At 47.2% G+C, this 19,752-nt stretch overlaps 1 protein-coding gene across 2 annotated transcripts in view; it reads left to right on the top strand.

Annotated features, from left to right (window-relative positions):
- The window catches only part of LOC107274197 (protein dachsous), a 135,151-nt gene that overhangs the window by 59,794 nt on the left and 55,605 nt on the right, over positions 1-19,752 (top strand). The window contains exon 1 of one of the 2 annotated variants that reach the window (XM_025091505.1): positions 11,789-11,824. The exons of the other annotated variant lie outside the window; for it this stretch is intronic. The gene's annotated coding sequence lies outside the window, so the exon portion shown is untranslated. Of the gene's footprint in view, positions 1-11,788; positions 11,825-19,752 lie in introns of those variants that run through there. 2 annotated transcript variants of the gene reach the window in all.

Below are 19,752 nucleotides of genomic sequence, written 5' to 3'. Positions count from 1 at the left end.
GGGGGGGGGGGGGGGGAGGTACGTTCGTTAGCGCCTCGACGGGATCCTCGTGCACGACCTCGACACCTTGGTGTCACGGTCCTTGGCGACGGTACGCCGGTGTCCTAGGTCCAGGACACTGGGTGTATCTCTGGATGCTGGGTATATCAGCGGTTGGAAATGAGAATCCCAGGAATCTGCGGGGAAAAGATTGAACGTCCTGTCGTTGGTAATCGGCGTGGCTGTTCAGCTCGTGCAAATAACATTCCCCCGTGGGGGCTCGCGGCGAGACGGCCATCTTAGAATTAGAAAAAGATCTTATTTTCTCACACTCAAGGACTTGCCAGTGGTTTACGACTAGTTTTGCGGTTGGATAAATGACAAAGAAACTAGGAGGTAGGCCTCTTCTCCCTTTTGCCCTTTTTTCCCCGTGTCTCTGTTGCACTTTGCTCGGTGCTGGACCAGTCGTCAAAAGGGCCTGTTTGGGGAAAGATGAAAATAAGCTCTCGAGATTCTGGCAATATCGGCACCCTTAGATTTTTCATGGTTGGCAATCTTGACGACGTTGACGTTAAATTTGTATACGTTGCTACAGGGAAACTAGCTGAATAGGGGAAATAAAAAAGTCCCTAGGTAGTCCCGGGGAATTTTTTTTTTTTTTTCATAATTTCTATAATTAAAAAAAATTTTCAATCTTCAGTTCGTGCAAGTATATTTAACCGATGCTAGAAATCTTCCTTGGCGTCGTTCTTTCTTCGTCTTCTTCTTCTTCTTCTTCTTCTTCGTCTACACGAAGCAGAATTGCATCTCTGCGGTCGGACGTAAAACAATCACGCATATTTTTTGGTCGCGTCATTACTTGCTTCCACGCAGTGAAGTTGGCAGCAATGGCTCGAGCAATGGTCGTCAAGGTGGAATATGAGGCAGATTGAGGCGGAATGAAGTAGAGAGGGATAACCTTTACGGTTGCGCCATGCGATTAAACTTTTTATACGGCTGGAGATTCGTAAGAAGCGGAAGAAGAGGCGAGAAAGAAATGAAGCTAAAGAACTTGTAGTGCCGTACAGGAAAAGCAGCGGAATGGTGGCTGGAAGAGAAAGAGAATTGTACGGGCTCTCAGCAGTGACGTTTTTTTCTCAAAAATTTTCGCTACTTCGCCTACCGAGATCTCAGCCCTTTTATTACCAATAAAAATATATATAACCGAATTATACAGCTTGTAAATATTTATATTAACATTTAAATACGGCAATAGCCGATCGATCAATTATTTAGCCAATAATCAATAACTCATCTCTTCGCTCTTCACGTTTCATTCACTCTACGCCCTGACCTCTATTAAAATTGATCCCGAGGAACAGCGATGCTGCTTCCATGTACCATCCACCGAGATGGCTTATCACCTCCAACACTGAATTTGATAATTCACCACAGTTCACAGTTCATAATCGCTTAAGAAAGTATATATACATAGACCTTACACCCGAAGTACATATATCGTACTTTCAGTGACGTCCTACCATCTTCTTCATCCTCATCATTTATTTTTTTTCTTTTCCCCCTTTCTTTTTCCTCTTTACCAAGACCGCTGAGAAAGTCCGAGCCCCTCGATATTTCACGAGGTTTATCGGCTTCGATTCGACTCGGTCACCCATCAGGACTTGCTGGGCCGCGTTCCACGCACGAATCACGATGCGGGAGGGCCGCGCCAGATAGATGCATACTAGTCACCTTTTTAACCAGTTACCAAATCGTAATACCCAGGACCAAAGATTCGTCTGTGTTATAATGGGAAGTGATTGGTACCACTTTGAAGAATCTTTAATAATTCTGTATATATGTATACACTTTCGCCATTACCTATAATAATAACAGTACTCGCCCAGTTGAACTTAGCACGTATATCTGTATATACCTAAATAGGCAAACATACCAATGTACAGACCCAAGCCAAGTCTGATCGATCGAAGATTTATGTCGAAGAACTCTAGGTCGTAGTTTCGCAGTCCGACTGAAACGTGCAGAGCTTCCGGTTAGATCAGTCCTTTGGCGAAGCATAAGTAAGCACCGTATGCACCGTAGGATCCCGGTGATCCGAGCAAGAGTCACTCGCATTCAAGATGGCCGATTGTGACAGTGATGAAGACGTAAAGGGCGATCCTGCAAGAAGCCAACTTCCCGCATGGCATATAGAAGTAGCGTTGCCTTTCAAACTAGGATACGGTATTGATAATCTAGAATATTAGGAATTTGGAAAATTTGTATTTTAGACACCCGGTATACCCAAAGTCGACCATCGCACGTGTAATTGAATCCGTATAAAATTTTGGACACCATTCAAATTTGATTGCGTCTCAAAGTTATCTCAAGTATAATCGTCCGCGTCTTGTGGCTAAATTCACTTTGGTCGAGGATGAAGTCACCGCCCGGCCGTCCCGACGCCCCGCTCCACGAACGAGCCGGGGCAATAAATTATTATCGTAGGTACCGATAAGGAATGTTGATGGAGCCCAAGATAGCTCCTACATCGGACCTATCGGTGGCTATCGACTGCGTAATAGACTCGTCCGGGGTGTCATTCTCAATATCGATGCGTTGGCCCGCCACAACGCCCGGCATTGGAGTGATTGACCCCATCGATTCCTCCATCTTATTCTTGTACTCCACTGTACTCAATATATCCAATACGGGTCTATCCGTGTCCCAATCTGACTATTCTATTCATTGAGACTCTCAGGTTGGTACCCTTTGTTGCTTCGGTCTGTATTGCTTCTCTCTCTCTCTCTCTCTCTCTCTCTCTCTCTATGTATACTGAGGCTTTTCTTCCATACTGTTTGCTTCGCTTTCGAAATTTTTTTTTTAATACTTAATGGCGTTAAGGTGGTAGACGGATCCAGGATAGTCATATTGTCACTGATGGATGTTGGAAAATTATAGCGGTTACGTGGATCTCGAACTCGTCATTATCCTGCAGAGTCACCATCATCTTGGATTCATTGTTGAGTGTCAATGCCGAGAGCGTGGCTGAGTGCTCTGGGCATTTTGAATTCCACTTGGGAATACTTTGTGTATTATTATAACTTGATGAGCTGCTGAAACAGTATTTTGTGTAAGGAGCGATCAGAGGGCGGTCAGGGGGTGCTCTCGCGGTACAGATGCTCAAAAGAATTTTTTAATGCCACGTGGACCTTTTTTTGTAGAGGCTAGATAAAATACGTGCTGGATTGTAAGGTGTCGGCCCTGTTGTTAGAGGGATAAAAAATTATGGAGATAAGGAGTCAATAGGGAAATGATAGTAGGCACTGTGGATTAATTGCGAATTGAGATTTTAGGGGTAAAAAATGGGGTAACCAATGTTCAGTGGTAATTTTTATTTATTCTTCCGTAGGTAATGCAGATTTCTGTATTGGACCTTTCAGGCTATGGCGCTGCCCTGTATACGAGTCATTGGGCTAGGTACTGAATAGACGGGCGGATTGGTAAGAGCGGAACCGGCGCTGTTTCGATCGGCCTCGTATGAGAATCATGCTGGCCGCGTCTATCCGTCCGGCCGTCCGTTATTAACTTCTATCTTACACGACCATCTTTACGCTGCTGCATCCAAGGCGTACCTTCCTCCAAGTTCTTGGCCTACCAACCTGTGTTACCAGGGCTGGCTGGCTGGCTGGCTGGCTGGCTGGCTGGCTGGCTGGCTGGCTGGCTGGCTGGCTCGATGAACGGATTACCTTAGCTCCGTCTCTCTTCAAAAATTACTCGCCATATTTTTACCATATTACTTCATTTTTAAAGCACCTCCCCACCTTCGGCTTACAGTCTCGTTGCCTCCTCCTCCGCCGGTTGCTGCTGTTTCTCAACCTCTTTCTCCCTTCTTTTCGCCGGCCCTCTTCCTCCTACCCTACACGGCCCTCCGGCCCTTCGTTTCGAGGCTGACTGTTGCTACCAGCCGTCCGCCATTTTACGTATCGCTCGGAGTCTTGTTGCTTTTGCAAAATTATATCTCTCCCCCTGCCCCCCTGCCCCCCTGCCGCCCTCTCCTCCCCAATCATAGGGTGCAATGCATGGTGGTTGGTCCGCGACGATGGTTCTTGTGGTGGGGTTTCGGTAGAAGGGAGAGACGATTGGCCACCGCAAGATGCAATACATTTTTTTGTAATAATATTTAGAGCGAATTTAAAGTAATGATCATCTTTTTCGGGTCCCCCTCTCCGAGTCCAGATAGCCCTGGTCCAAGCTGTAAGACAGAGAAAGGGGAGGCTGGGAACGAGAGGATCGGACTCGGGGTGGGCGAATCGGGAGGGAGTGCCGGTCCGGGTCCACAGTTAATGAGATCACGCGTAACCGAAAATTGTGGATCATTGGATTTTATTGAAGTGCTCGGGGATGAAACGGTCCGACGATTCAAGATATCCAAGAGAAATACGCTTCCCTAGCTTCCCCTCTCTTCTCGGCAAGATTTCTCCAGCATCCCAAAGATACTGTAATATTTGCCCCGAGCTCACTTACCTTGTCCCTACCTATGGACAGTCTCCTCCCAATCTCCTCGTTCCTCGCGTCTCGTAACCACATGGTCCAGGTACCTCTTGGTACCCAATGAAAACCTCAGGTCACGTATTAGCATCCCGAGCCGCAAAGAAATGATCTCACGTCAGCTGGACCATGTCGTTTGGGATCGTCGCCACCTTGACAGTTCCATAATTCCTCTGAGAGGCCTAAGAGACCAGTCTATACTTTAATATAGAGAATCAGGATGTAAGGGTAAAATGAGCTTTTTTGTCCATCCGACGGGATATCGATTGTCGAGTGAGATGTCAAAGCACAGCATCTCTATAACGCGTCATCTTACTGCATTTCAATCATCGACTCTTTCCGGCCTGTGCCCACGAGATGCCGGGATACCAGATTCTCGAGGTAAAGAACTAGGAGTACCTGGGAGGGTGCAACAGGAAGAGCATCTAGGAACTTAGGAGGTGGACCAAAGAGAACTAGATCTTGAGAATCTCTTACTCTTTCTCTCTTCCGCAGCATCTTCTCTTTCCTTCTCTCTCTCTCTCTACTCTCGAGTGCGTTCGAGCATAGCCTCATTGTTTCGGAATAGCTATGCATTATCCAGTCCGTCGAGGAAGAAGCTCTTTTTTCCTCCTCAGGCCCAGAGTGATTTTTTGTCATGAAAAGACAGGGACTATAGGACCCAAGACGCGTGCATGGATTTTTGGGATTGTTTTTCTAGACCATGACACGAACTGTGTCTATCTTAACAGTGTGTTACGTATACATGCGTGAATGCATGAAGTAAAGGAAGAGGGGAGATAGGGATAGAAGTACGTACAAGATGGAGAGAGAGAGAGAGAGTGAAAGAGATGGATAGGGAAGGCCGTGGCAAAGCAGAGTAGGAGGTTGGTACCGGCGGTAGTCAGACTGGCTTGGCTCATGGCTCATGGCTCATGGGCCCGTGAGGCCCATCGGTTGCCGTACCATGTTATTAAGGCGGCCAACCGGTGTGACGCTCCGCGTACCGGGAGCCAATGGGGCCGCGTTTCATCGCTAGAGGAATGCGTCCACCACTCCTCCCTCAAAGGTTCACCAAACGCGCGTCGTTTCCGGCAGGACTCTTCGACGAATTCGCGTTCGGTTCCGAGAGGGACGTGAAGTTGGGCCTGAATGCCCAAGTCACTGGCTGGTCCCGCATAGAAAGGACCTCGTGACTCCTCGCGATCTACCAGGACGAGGTCAGAGGTCGGCTGAGGATCTGTGAATGATGCTAGAGGTAGTAACTGAAAATATTTCACCTCCATTATCGAGCAAGTCGTCATGCTTCTTCAGGAGCCTCCCTCCTACCCCCCCCCTCCGGGTGGGGGAGAAGGACAATTTACGAGGGCAAAGTGGGTCATAAATGTAATTACGGGTAAATTATGATTATAGAGCGACCCCGAAGAGTCCGGCAAGGGTAGTGCGTTTATTCGTATCTTTTTCACGCGAGTGATTGACTCTTATTCGTAAGGATGGGCTTGATTAGCGGTTTAATTGCCTTGGTAAGTTGCGCCTGGCTAGCGTCCTGATTGCACAGGAACTCTTTCTTTCCTTCCTAGGGTTCGTTAAGGAAGGCCTCCTTGGCTTTTGATACGGGTACTCTTGGGAGGAGATAGGCTGCCTGTACCTACTTGGCGGAGTAGGTAATCGTCGTCCTTATTAAAAATAATTCCCGTGTACTCGAGTATACTTATATGTATTATATATATATAGGATTCGATGGAGTTACTCTTACGAGTCTTACCAGTCGAGGAGTCCAGGAGTCCTGGGGACTCGCAGTTCGTACGAGGGAGCGAGCTGCCCAATTAAGAGGGAGGATGCTGTGGCCAATTGGAAATAAAGACCCCGTGCCCTCCGTCTCCTCCGTAGCTCGACGCTTCGCAATACGTAATCATAGAGTTTCACGATATGCTTATTAAATCAGGCCAATCATCGGGCCCCGTGGATCCTGCCTTCCCCGAGAGCCTCAGGCCCTTCTTCGATTATACATTGCGCGTCCCGACGCGACGGAGCCGAATCGCCATCATCCATGACACCAGGACCGATGGACCTGGACCATCATTTCGTCTCCGGATCGTCTACCTCGAATTCTCACTTTGATCTTTCCAGAGATTCCAGCATCCCAGAGGACTAAAGTTGCCTGCAGGGTTGCGTAAAGAAAAGAAAAATAAACCTAAGAGAATGACAAAAAGATACCAGTGTTACCAACTATTTCGACGGGTCGGAGAAATATTCGACGCCCACTCATATTGCGTAAGATGACGTCACACTCCGAGTCCTCTCTTCCTTGGTTTATCGCGCTTCTAGAACTCTTAGCGCCTGTATGCTGCAGCGCTGGACCAAGATGAGCATCTCGGGTCCAGGCGTCACTCTCTTTTTTATTATTTGCCTATGTTATTGCCACTTGACCCGTGTTAACCGGTTAAATGGCCTCTCGGGCTCCTACACCTTCTTCAGGACGTTCATACGGTCAGAGCCAAAAAGAAGATATTCCCTGTGGAGGTCGTCATCTTCTAGTAGGAATCTAAGGGTCGAGAAGGTCCCGTACGATATCGCAATGACGTTACGCTATGCCCACTTGCTACCCGACGCCTGGCGTCTCTTGGAATTACGGGCTTTGGTCTTTGGGAATCTTTTTCAATCTACGAATAAAGGCGCCATGTCTCCCGGACTTGTACCATGTCCGATCTGATCCGCTATCTCAGATCCAATATCGAAGCGAAAAAAAAGAAGTGAAGAAATCGCAAGCACGGTTAATTTCATTTATCCCCAAGATTTTTTCGCGATCGTAGCTTTGCATTATGGTACCGTAGCAACACCACGATCGCTCGATTGAGAATACGGTTAAGCCTATGTTTCATTCATGAGCCCATAAACTGCCACCCGAGCCCCAAGGAGGAGGGATCTTAGTTATCCTTAGCCACTTCCTCCTATACTCCATTTCATAACACATAACGTACTTATTACACACACGGTATGTAACATTAAGCTACGACCATACATCAGCCATTTACAATTAGCCAGACAAGGCACCTCATTAGCAGTATTCATTTCTTCAAGGTCTCTTATAATACCTGGTATACAAGTCCATTTCTCTTGACCTACTCCTATCCGCCATCTACCTCTAGGTCCACGAGAGGATTCATCCAAGGATCAAGGATCGATCTTGCTCCTGGCTCTTCTCTGGTGGTACTGGTTAACTGGCCGTAGGTTGTCTCATTTGCATGCACCAGACATTCGCAGTAGCGCGATCGACCAATGCAGCGCTGTGCAAGCTCAGCCAGACCATGCTCAGCTCACGCTAGACCCAACCTTAGCTTCTGTCTGTGTTCCTTTCCTACCCTTCCGTCCTCTTCGCCTTTTCTACTCGTTCCCTATCCCACTCCTCTTCGTTCCTCCAGTTCAGGTCGTTCCGTTCTTCCTCATTCCATTCCGTTAGCGGGGCTGCATCCTTGATGCGCTGCATTCACGTTACTTACTGCCACCAGGACTAGGAAATCTACAGGGTTGTCTCCTTCTGCTAATCGTAATCCTGAGTAATCATGGTCTCTCGCACTATCAGACTTTTTTAATGCCGAAGTAACGGGGCGCCGGGTAGAACTAACGTTTCTACCTAGTTAGCTCCGGGTTCCACGATGCTGGCTCAGGTTACATGATTTATATTTTTTACATTCTTTTTTAGCATTCAAAACATTTTGAAATACGGCCAACATCCGGAAACCAGTACATCCGGTTCAGATATGACCTTATATATTTTCTGTAATACACTCTGTATACTTGTCTACTACAGATTCGTATATTGATTTGAGCCGTGGTACCCGCTTGAAACGTTAAAGGGTTCTTATGGTGCCAGAGAGGGGATGTCCTCGCCCGTCGATTTGTTACCGGGTATAATGGGGCATATTCAAACGCCAGTTTAAAGGCTACTAGTTTCACTTGAAGTTAGCCATCCAGCTAGCTGGAGGTATATGGCTTAACGGGGTATATACTGCATGGTGTATATACATATATACCTACTGTCCCATCTCTGGCTTCCCAACTTATCCCTAACGCGAGAAACTCGATCCAATCTTCGCGAAGGGATCTATGTAGAACGCCATGCTCATTTGTCTACTGCTCTTACGTTAGTATTTCCTTTTAGCCACGTGGGTAAAACCTTGAGCGTTTCGAACGTACCTCGAGGCGTCATGACGTCGAGCACTTTTCTTGAACGTTATTTATTCCTGGGAATGGCAACATGTAAGTCCCTGTAAAATAAAGGAAGCAGCCGTCTCGTTATCGTCGTGTTATCGTATTTTCGTACTGTCGCGTAATGGCGGACCTGACTCTTGAAAAATGTTACTAGACTCTGGATTACCGTAGGGGAATTTTAGTGACACCATCTTAGGCCTCTTTTATTCAATGATCGTCTACGCGTTTGGGTACCCTTCGACGTTACTGTAGCGTACCCTCATTAGCTGGGCCTTATTTTTTTGCCACGCAATTATTACTCGAAATTACCGAGCGAATTGCAGTCACAGAGAACGTTAATGATAGGAGGGTAGATATTGACGTAATTATCATTATTTCTCAGTATCTTACTATACAACCATTTTTTGTTTCTTTGTCCTTCGTATCTTTTCTTTCTTCGCTCCTTTCTTTTTTTTCATTAACTCTTTACTTTCTCGCCTCTAATAAATCGCACGAAAATTTCTCAACTACGTAAATATCAATTATCAAATGCAAACTTATATTCGCTCCTAATAAAATCTATCGGTCAATTGATTATCGATTATTTATTATTTATTTTCTAACTGTCAATTTCAATGATACTTCGAATCTCCATTACAGCAGTATCACATATTATACTTGCAAATGAGTTATCACGAATTATGATCAGCACATACCAGTTATTTCTTTCTAGCCGTCCCATTCAATCCAATTAATCATACCTGACTTTTCCTTTCGATCTGCAACCGATCATTCTGTTTTCAACCAGCTTGAAAAACTCGTCATTACATTTATTCCCACCTATACCCACGTTACCCACGTAGATTAAGTTTTGGGCCTTAAGCAGGTTCCTAATCGATTTCATGCGTGATCACACGAATCGACGTTTATATACGTTTCGTAAAATCCAAATTCTCTAAATACACTTAAAAAACGATATCTCTCACCCCCCACCTTCTCTTTTTCATCCGGTCGCCATATTTAATAACAACATAAAGTGAACCGAGCAGGACTCGCAATTTACCGTCGCATGTTTCATAGCAATTTGGCCTACGATGTGGCAACTGGAGTCGATAATCAGTCTACAAGAAACCTCAAAATTATCACTTTGAGAACGTATCAGGATCAAACAAAGAGACTGCCCCCTTAAGCAATGAGTCTTCGCGCATGAGCATTGCTTACGAAGCTCCTACAGGCGTTACACACACTATACAGGTATACCCATACGTGACATACAGTATACCTATATACATAAACATTTTTCAAAGGACTTCCCCGAAGCAATCATCATTACCTGTCTTATCGTAACACTGCATCCTTATACCTAGATGAACTTGCCTATATACATATATACACCCATAACCTCCGATCTTCGCTACGTAATCATAAGGACGCAGCGAGTCCTCAATAGATATCCCGTTCCAGCGAATCCTTCTAAATTAAACCGATTTATCGATCCTTCCAATCAAAGAAGATTCGGACTATTTCGAGAGTCAACTTTCTAGTATCTAGTCCCCCCGGGTGACCGGTATCATTTGTCCCGAGGAAGGGTGCGTCTGGTTGATCGTCAAGACTCTTGCTGAGACCGCGTGAGCCCCACGTATCTCTTTCCGCTTGTACATCTCGTTCTTCTGGCATGCGTGCATCCCTATCTGACTATCTCGAGGAGAGAGAAGTGGTTGGCAGAGGTAAAAGGGTCGAAGGAAAGTAAGAAATATATACGTGTACGTGTGTACGTTGAGCGTGGCCGAACAGCAAAAGACTGAACGCTCAACGCAGAACATTCTCGGTCCCCTCGAACTCGACCGCAGCGCCGCCGCGTTGCGTCGCGTGAAACGTGAGAAGCGGTTTCATATTTGTTTTTCTATACCATCCCTAATAATGTTGTAAGGCTCGAACACGACAATGAGATTATCGTGAGATAGCCGGGAGTGATAGATTCGTTCCGCGTTTGATGCCAGGACTTAATCCAACTGCATCCTAGGGACGCTGGGCGTCACGACGTCTTTGAATGCATCCACTTGTCCCCACTGACAATTATCTCACTGATTTTAACTATATTTTTTGTTTTCTTACTAATTCTAATGTTTTTTTTTAAATATCATTGCAATTTATTTCTATTACACGAGCAGCTGTCCGTCTCGTACAATTAATGCTCGTTCGCGGAGAATTAAGCTTGCTGGGTGAGACTTCGTGAATCTCTTGCTAAACTAAACTAAATGCTCAGTCTGGCAGCCACTTTGTATTGCGGCCCCGGCGCGGCACGGCCGCTGCGGCCGCGGACTGTCTTCCCTCTACTTTACGAGACAAGGAAATTAGTTAAATGTGTAATAATGCCCAACGGGGGGTGCACCGTTGGGCCTGATGCTATACGAACGGGTTCCTGATCCTCTTTCACATACTGGCATATGTCTGTATATACGATTTTATACGTATTATCTTTCACTCTCAAGCGACTCCTACAGCCTGCAAACAACCTTGTTGAGAGTGACGTTTCTCTAGATGTTTAATATATTAATAAAATGACATAAGAGCTTAGAATTTTGGACGTCATAAGAATAATGGATAATTTATGATAACGGTCAATTCTGAATTTACCCAAGTACTTCTTAGGGATAAAGACGCGTCCCGACGTCCTAAGTTTCGAATAACCAGACTTTACTAGACCTTTTACGAGCTGTCGACGACTCTACTCTCCACGCGTTACATTCGCTATCTGACCGAGGGAATAATCGCTCCCGGCTTATGGACCCCGTACGACTGCTTACCATTACGGGGCCTTATCCAATGGACATTTGCTACCACGGGTAATTGAAACTTTCCCGAGACATGATTCCTCACGCGAAATCTTTTCTTTTCTGTTGCAGGTGAGGATATAGAAATACCATTCGATATCTAATGCTGGTAATGACGTAATGCTGTCTCTCGGATTGGAAAACGTAACGAGGTAAGAAGTACGCGTGCCAACTACCATTGGTCTCCGTATCCAAAGACACGCTGCCAATCTTGGCATACGCACGGGGTACGCTGTACGTTTACAACTGGATGGGCCTAACGGCCAGCAGTCGTAATTTCCACTGACAGTAGGGCAAGACTAATACTCGACCCGGTAAGTTGCTTAAGAACAAGGCGCAAAGCACGTACCGTTAGGAACTGTAGCTGTCCAAGGAAACTAGTCAAAATAAAGAGGAAAAAAAAGTAGTCGAGGTATTCGTGCAAGCTTAAACAAGCTAACGGATCAAAAATTTTATAGCTTGGAACCCCATAATATTTTACCAAGTGAAAATAAAAATGGCCGACCCAGTGACTGCAATGGCTATGAAAACAGTGGCTGATGTTTCATATATATGTGCCAGGCATGGGATTACGGTGTTTAACAATAAGGGAGCAAGCGCCTCGGGTCTTGGGTCTCACTTCTCAGGTCTCAGGTCTTGGATCTCGCGTTACGGCTGGTCATAACTTTCCGAATTGATTGCGATCCTGCGCCATCGCTCCCGAGCCTTAGCCTTCGCGAGACTTTTGGTATTTAATGTCCCGGGAGGTTCTTATCGTTTTATATATAGCATACGAGTGACGCTGTAGCGGATGGGACCTATGGTGGAGATCCTCTTCATTCTCTTCCTGTACCATGCTCTTGGTACTTCATGGCAGTATCACTCCCGGTACCGGTAGTATTGATAGCGATGGTGGTATCGATACTGGTAGGAACTGTTACTGCAGTACGGAGGTAATACGAATTTTGCTTCTTGGCTTTCTAAGATGGACCGTAGAGTATCCGTTAGTCCTGGAGCCGACTGCAGGGAATGGTAGAGCCGTGAGCTGGGTATAGCCTTACTCGACTAGATTCCGTCTGATCCGTTGGTCCATGTGTAGAGAGAGGCTGTACGGTATGCTGGTCAACGGTAGCTAGGTGGCCATTTAGCGGCGGAGTGCCGTGTTTGCGTTTGCCAGTCGTAATGTCGTAATGTCCCTGAGGTCGTAAAGCACTGCCGGGTATAGTGGTTAAGGTGGTCCTGAATATCTTCCTCCTTTAGGTACGGTTAGTATAGATATAGATGTGAATGTACTGTTATATAGGTGGGTATCGTCCCGTGTGGGCCCTATCATATCCTCGGAAAGAGCCGAATCGCAAAAGAGATCCAGCGGGCCTTTCAATTACCGTCGTGTCAGCGAGCGAGCATCAGCCGGGGGCGGTCGTCGAAATATTTTCGACTAATATTTATGTTAAACGCCCCAACCCCAAGGGAAGGCTCCCTTCGTTCCTTCGAAACCCGTGACAGAGGGTACTACCTTTCGGGCTTTTGGGGACTTGGAGTCAGGGTAGGACCCAAAAGTGCGAGGTTGTTAATCAAGGAAACGGTTCTTCGCGGATCGTTGTTGTTGTACGCAAAAAAAGGGTATAAAGTTTTTTCGTTTGTTTACCTAGGCGAAAACTACCCCTGGCTTCATAGGCCTTATACGGGGACTCATTCGGAATAAGAAATCTAGTTGCGTTGCTTTCGGTCCCCCGTAGCCAAAGGGGCCTTCCTTCCACTGGCAGCCCGCACCGTCTGCATTCCAGCGTATTTACGGTCGGGCCCCTGCATCTTGGGCCGTGCATCCCACACCGTGTGCCATCCTGCACCGGATAGAGTTGGGCCCGACGATGTTTTCCGTACACACACGTGGCCTCGGCACGCACGCCCCACGTTTCAGGTTATACACAGCGCGCCCCACTGTTCAGCATCCAGGTAGAACCGGTGAGACCTGACAGGAGATCCTTCGGATCTCCAGGAGTCGAGCTCCGACTGTCAGGGTTGCTCCCTCTGGTTGGACCGGGTTGGCTCGGGTAGGGCCCTCTGGCTCTGTCAGCGGGGAAGGGTTGCACTTCGGGCGGAATGGGAACCGAGTGGGCCGGGCATGTCGGAAGCTCATGAAAGTCGATGAACCTTTGAGAGCATCAGCTCGTTTGAATGATTCTCACATAAGTAATGCGAGATGCTGGTAGCCTCTTACGTGCTCGGGCCCCCGTTTCCATGAAAGCGGCAATGGGATCGTAGACGCCTTCTCTGACATTCTTCGCCTTCCTCGCTGTTCCTCGGAGCTTCATCCACGCCTATATTCACGCTTATCCATAACTTTTCTCTCGCAGATGCACGGACTCTGTATTCCATTCTTGCACCGTATCGCCACTGGACCGAAAGAGAGGCTGCATTTGAAAGTCATATCTCCTGGAATTCCAGCGCGAGAGCCGAACCGCCTCCATTTAATGCCCACAAACGGGATATATATTCTTTAGAAAATGGCTCACGACCCATAAAAACAGTTCTAGCCACCGTGTCTTATTCCTTCTCTTATGCATTGTCAATATTAAAGATGGCGTTACCGCGATAAGATACTCGGTCCACGAATGGTGAACCATTAGCAGTCACGCGTCAGGTAATAAGTCCCAGGTATAAGGAGACCACAAGGGTGACAGGAAGGAGGTCCTCTTACAATAAGAGAGGAGAGAGAGAGACGTAAAAAAATTTAAAAGGAATAAAGATCTAAATGGGAAGCACCAACGGGGAGAGAAAAAGAGAGAATCTGGATTTAAGGAAGAGTCCGGTCACGTGCCCTGTTGCGTAAGAGGGTAGGGGTCCAGTGGTATCAGTGTTGCCTGCGGCCGAAGGAGCGTCATAATTCAAGGACATCATCGCATTCCGTGATTACGAGTCATTAAGGGCCCCGCGAACCGGTCGCCTAACAGCGACCTCTTTGTGAATAAGGCCCTTCTCCGGACCGCCTCGTCCGGGGCCCATCCAAAAGTACATACGTTCGATCGTACGTGCCGCCGGTGCCGCGTTCTTGTTACTTTCGCTGGTTCAATGGAAGGGTTCAGAGCGCGGGTCATTTTTTAGCGTTATTCGCCGCGGGAGTTCAACAGGGCCTTGGGTTTTGTTTGCCTGGTCCATTCGGCACCTGTCCCCATCCACCGCCGGGATCTTCGTATTAAGTCCATTCGACATTTTCACAGATCCTCACTTCGGACCCTGATCTACCCACCCGTACCAGTCATCTTGACACTCATTGGATACGACATGATTTGGCACAGTTTTATGCTTGATCGATACTTGTAGCCTTTCGTAAATCGATTCTCGAAGGTGGGTTCCAGACGGCAGAGGGCACTGTCCACGTTGGGCAGCAGTATCAGCCATGAGTCCCAATAACAAGATTTTTTTTTTTTTTTTCCCCCGTAGAATCGTCTCTGCGGTTGATTTTTTTTTTTTTTTTTTTTAAACAAAGTTAACATCACCACCAGAATTGCTGAATATTTATACCCCGTCGGTATAGGTACTCCGAGTAAAACAATGAGTACTGCCCACGCGAGCGCGTCCCACGATGCATAACCTGACCCGAAAAAATCCCCAGAACCAAGCAGCGATCGTTTGGGTTGGGTTCATTGGAAGAGTGACTGCGGTTAGGTTTGAGAGTTCGTTACCAGTGACGTCACTGGATCCCTTTTTTCTCCCTCGAAGGAGACCTCCTCCCGGTATGGTTACACCTCATCTATTTATATCATCCGTTAATCTGTAATGCACGAGCGAGTCAGACGGACTCCTGGTGCGAATAGGTGCGCGAACATGGTAACCCGGTGTGGGCAACTGGGGTCCTCTGATGCTCGCAAGAAACGAAGGGCGACGAGCATCGGGCAAGAAACGTTTCGCGTAATGTCGGCTGCCGGTTAATGCGGCCTAATGCTCGGCTCGCATGAGAGATTGTCGCGCGCGACAATATCTGTGGAAATGGTGACGGGAACAGGATGAATAAAAAACCTGCCCCCCCCCCTCCAACTGAACCGGTAGAAATAAAATAAGACATAACCTAAAATCCAAGACAGTCAAAACCCCACAAGATCTCCTTGATTGACAGATGGATCATCGGCCGTCTCGATTCCTCATTAATCAGCTGTAAGAATCCATTGAGCAACGTTCAAAAGTTACGTCCTGCAGATTACAGTATAAAGTACAAGGTACAGAGATCGGACGCGTAGCCGATATTTCAATAGCAGAAGAAAAGCTCCGCGAAGCTGGCGGACAGTTGGTACGGAGGGGAGACGGTCTCAGGAACAAATGAGAAATCACCTTGGAAAAATTCAGTTGAATATTATTTGCCATTAAAGCGAGAGACAATTTAAAAGCTATTACTATTACTCATGGGCTTCGCATCGCAATCGTCCCGCTATGCGTGTGCGGCTTTATCCCGAGGAGGATCATTTTGCGTGACCGACTGTTCCCCGACGGGTCCTGCACCGGGTCGGTTCCGCTGCCATACAGCGACCTTCTTCCTCCTCTGCCCTCCTGTTAGCTCCGCTTCGTATCGCGCAGCGGGTATTACGCAGCGCGCGTTACGCATCCTACGCACGAGCCCCACAAGCTACTCCTGGAATCTCGAGGGTGAAGGGTTTGTGCTGTACCGGCGACGTTCTCGAATTCCTTGCGTAGCAGATTAAGATCGGCGCTCAGAAAGCCGCCAGGAAGACTCACGGGTCTCTGCGTGACTGTATATATATATATGCTTAGACCGAAAGAGTCATAGATAGTCCAGCCAGTGAACCTGGAAAGAGCATGTCAGGTTTAGTGTACAGGGTTAAGTCCCGTTCACAAGTGCACGTAAAGGAGCTCCCATCGTGTCTTCGACTCATTAGTCCGGGTAGAAATAGATGTAATTAAATAAATAGCAATTCGAAATTAGAGGGGATATGTGTATATAAGCCAAAGTAGTATCCTCGTATCTATCTGGCGTGCCTGAACGATGCCTAATGAAACGGGCCGACACGGCCAGATGAAATCGAGCCGTGCGTCAAGACGTCTTGAGGCAGTTTGCATCCAAATTACAATGTTACTTAATTGATTGGACCTGTTTCCATAATGTAAACGTCCAGTGGGTCGTGTCGTTGCTCTTTTAGATCCCGTTCCGTATCGCTAACTCGGTATCGGATTCCCAGCAGCGAGAAAGAGAAACGAGAGAGACATCAAGTACGGAGATACCCCTCACGCACGTCATACACTTTCCACTTTCAACTGGGCGACTTTACATCGGCAGCATCGTTATCTGTTTGTCTACGAAATCGATAATATTCGACGGGCATATCTTTTGAACCCAGCGGAGAGAAAAAGATAAAAAATTTTGAATTTCAATCCGTACCAGAGACTTCGCTCAGGAATATTAAGGGGTAACACGAGGAGCGTAATGCTCCGGTCACACCGGGCCACGCTGATCCCATTGCAACCTTATATCCCCCTAGCTAGGGACTTTTTCACCAACTCGCAATTACACGAGGTACGTGCGCGTCGGCCGATATCTCCAGGTTACACAGTACTCCCGTTATATCCCTATCGCGATCGAGGATCGGCACCAGGACCGATCCTGTGTATATGCTGGCTGCTCCCGCAGCTCCTGCCATTTGAGCTCTTTGACTAGTCGACGCGCAGTGCTGCCATTCTTAATACCATCCAATGTCCCTAGGATAAATCATTACGCCTCCTCGAATATGTTTTACCGTATACTGTATAAGGTTGGTAGTACCGTGCCTATTTACTCCGTATACCTGCGCACAGTATCGTGCACTTATTACCTCTAATCGTAAATGTACCGGGGGTCCCGCGAACCACACGTAAACAGGTGTGCCAACTGTATACGTGGTACCGCCTACGGTGCTGGATTACGGAACGAAGGATAGTCTCGCGGAGTTCTTATTGCACGGAGCTCCTTCCTCCGTTAGGAGTAGGAAGTAAATAGTAGTAGTACTGGTATAGTAGGTGGTGGTTGGTAGTGGTATACCAGTACGGGGTGGTGGGGTATACCAGGGTGTACATTTACGTTTCCGAGGAAGAATCCAAGACTGGATTTCCTGGGTGTATAGGGATATATCAATCTAGGGATTTATACCCACCTTTAATTTTTTTCTTCAAATTTCGTTCAATTCACCAGTACAGAATTTCTCGATGAATTTTCAAAGTGAAATCGGCTATTTGGATCTTTCGATCGGTATACCAATCGCGATTAACGTAGCACACGGGAGAGTTAATTCGATTCTGGGGAAATCGAAAGTGCGACTATCGATCGCGTCAATCTCTCTTTCGACTTATTTCACTTCCGATATACTTCGTTATGCAGATTTACGTACCATACGCGCCGCGCGTGATAACATTCAGAGTACCTGGCCTGCTTCCCTATGGCTGCTTATGGGGATTGAAATCGCGCCGGGAGAATCGGTGAGAAATTCTTCCATTGGATTCGAACGGGTGAAAGTCGCTCGGTGCATTTCTAGTTGTTGGTAAAAATATAAGATGCGTGAGTTCCCGTACCTGCGGTACTGGAATTGGATTAAAATGCGATATCCGCATTGGGAATTGGCGGAATGATTATTAGATGTAAAGGGGGGACGAACGGCGTTTTATCTGGAGGCTGCGTGAAACGTAGCCGTAACAAGAGTTTAAGGGCAATTAGTGGAGGAAGTATATGGCAGCAGCTGTGGCTCGTTCCGTTGGAGCAAGAGAGCCGGGAGAATGGAGAGTAAAAGTAAAGGGATCAGAAAGTGGCAGGCCGAGAATAGGATAAAAAGTTTATGGGATCGAACGAACTGAAAGTTCTGAACCTTACCGAACCACGATGCTTTTTAACTTCACGGTTGTCGTCCGTCGAGCCGATATGCTCGTGGCTTTACATTCCGCAAGGATTTATCGTAGGAAAGAGCTTGTTCGCCGGTGTAGGAGCAGCGTCATGAAGAGAACCGTGATCTGACTACATCTCTTATGCGCGCGATATATCACCGGCTGCCAGCCAGTCCCCCCAGTCAGCCAGTCAGCCAGCTAGCTGACCAGTCAGACGGTGAGGCAGACTGAGGATATTTCACGTACGGGACACGTATCAGGTCGACCTCCCTGCTGGAGGAGGCTGAGAGAGATGATGGTCCAGGAGGACACGGGGCCTCTTCGTGGGATTTTCGTATTTCTGGGAATTCCATAATGTTCGGATAGTATCGCGGGCCGGCGCGGTTCTTGTTCTTTCGTACCGCAAATCGCGAAGGCGAATCGCGAACCGCCCATCCTCCGCGTGGTCTTTCGCTTCCTTGAGGATGATGAAGAGTGGTCCGAGTACCGGGGATAGTATATGTATACATATAGTGAGCAGGGGACCACGTACGGAATCGTCCGGGTACTTCCTTTTTCGTTGGGTTTCAACTGGCCCTGAAAAAGGTGCCCAGTGGATCTGATCATTTCCAGGCACTCGGCTCCGCGTGCCAGACGTCCGATCGGGACGGTCTGTTTTGATGGGATGAATCGGGTGAAAAGGAGATGAACCAATCCGATTATGAAGTCTTATCTACCTAGGATTAGGCTGCAGCTAGGAAAGAAGAGATCGGGCCAGGCGAGTGAGGCCCAAAAAATTGAAGATCGGTAGCTTTTATTCTCTCGAGTCTCGTCTGCTGGGAATGGAATTACACTTTGGGCCTTGTAAAAAGACGATATTGCCACTTCGTGTCTGGTACGTGTAGATCATGGTATGTAAGACCCAAAAAAAAAAGAAGGAACAATGACTAGGGAGCTAATACGTAATAGTCGCATTACTCGGCATTTAATGTGCATAATGGCCGGTTCGGTTGTCCCTGCTGAAGATAGAAATAGCATTCTGAGGGTAGAAGCACGAGCGTCGTAAACGTTAAGCTTAATTACCAATTAGAGGTTGCGCAAAGACACGCTTTCGCCCGAGAAATTGATTAGTGGCACGGGAGAAGTCTCGCCAGTCCTGCCATAGGCTCAGCTCCTATAGATACCGTGATAGTCGGCTGTGCCGATTTACTTATGCAAATATCTAGAGTGCCCTTTGACCCTGCCAGTGCTCGTGCAACACGGCAGCCATCTCTCTCCTAACAGGAGATGCAGGAGTATCGTCGCAGATCATGATTACAGGCACGTGAGCCTTGAGGAACGTAGCTTTCAACGGGCCGAAGAAAATAAGTCCCAAAATGAGTGACGATTATTTAGAAAAAAAAAAAAAAAAAAAAAAAAACCA

Source organism: Cephus cinctus, unplaced genomic scaffold (genome assembly GCF_000341935.2).
Source record: "Cephus cinctus unplaced genomic scaffold, Ccin1 Ccin1_scaffold0093, whole genome shotgun sequence".
Classification (NCBI taxonomy): domain Eukaryota; kingdom Metazoa; phylum Arthropoda; class Insecta; order Hymenoptera; family Cephidae; genus Cephus; species Cephus cinctus.
Note: the sequence above shows the minus strand (reverse complement) of the source record. Positions and strands in the feature narration are given on the sequence as shown.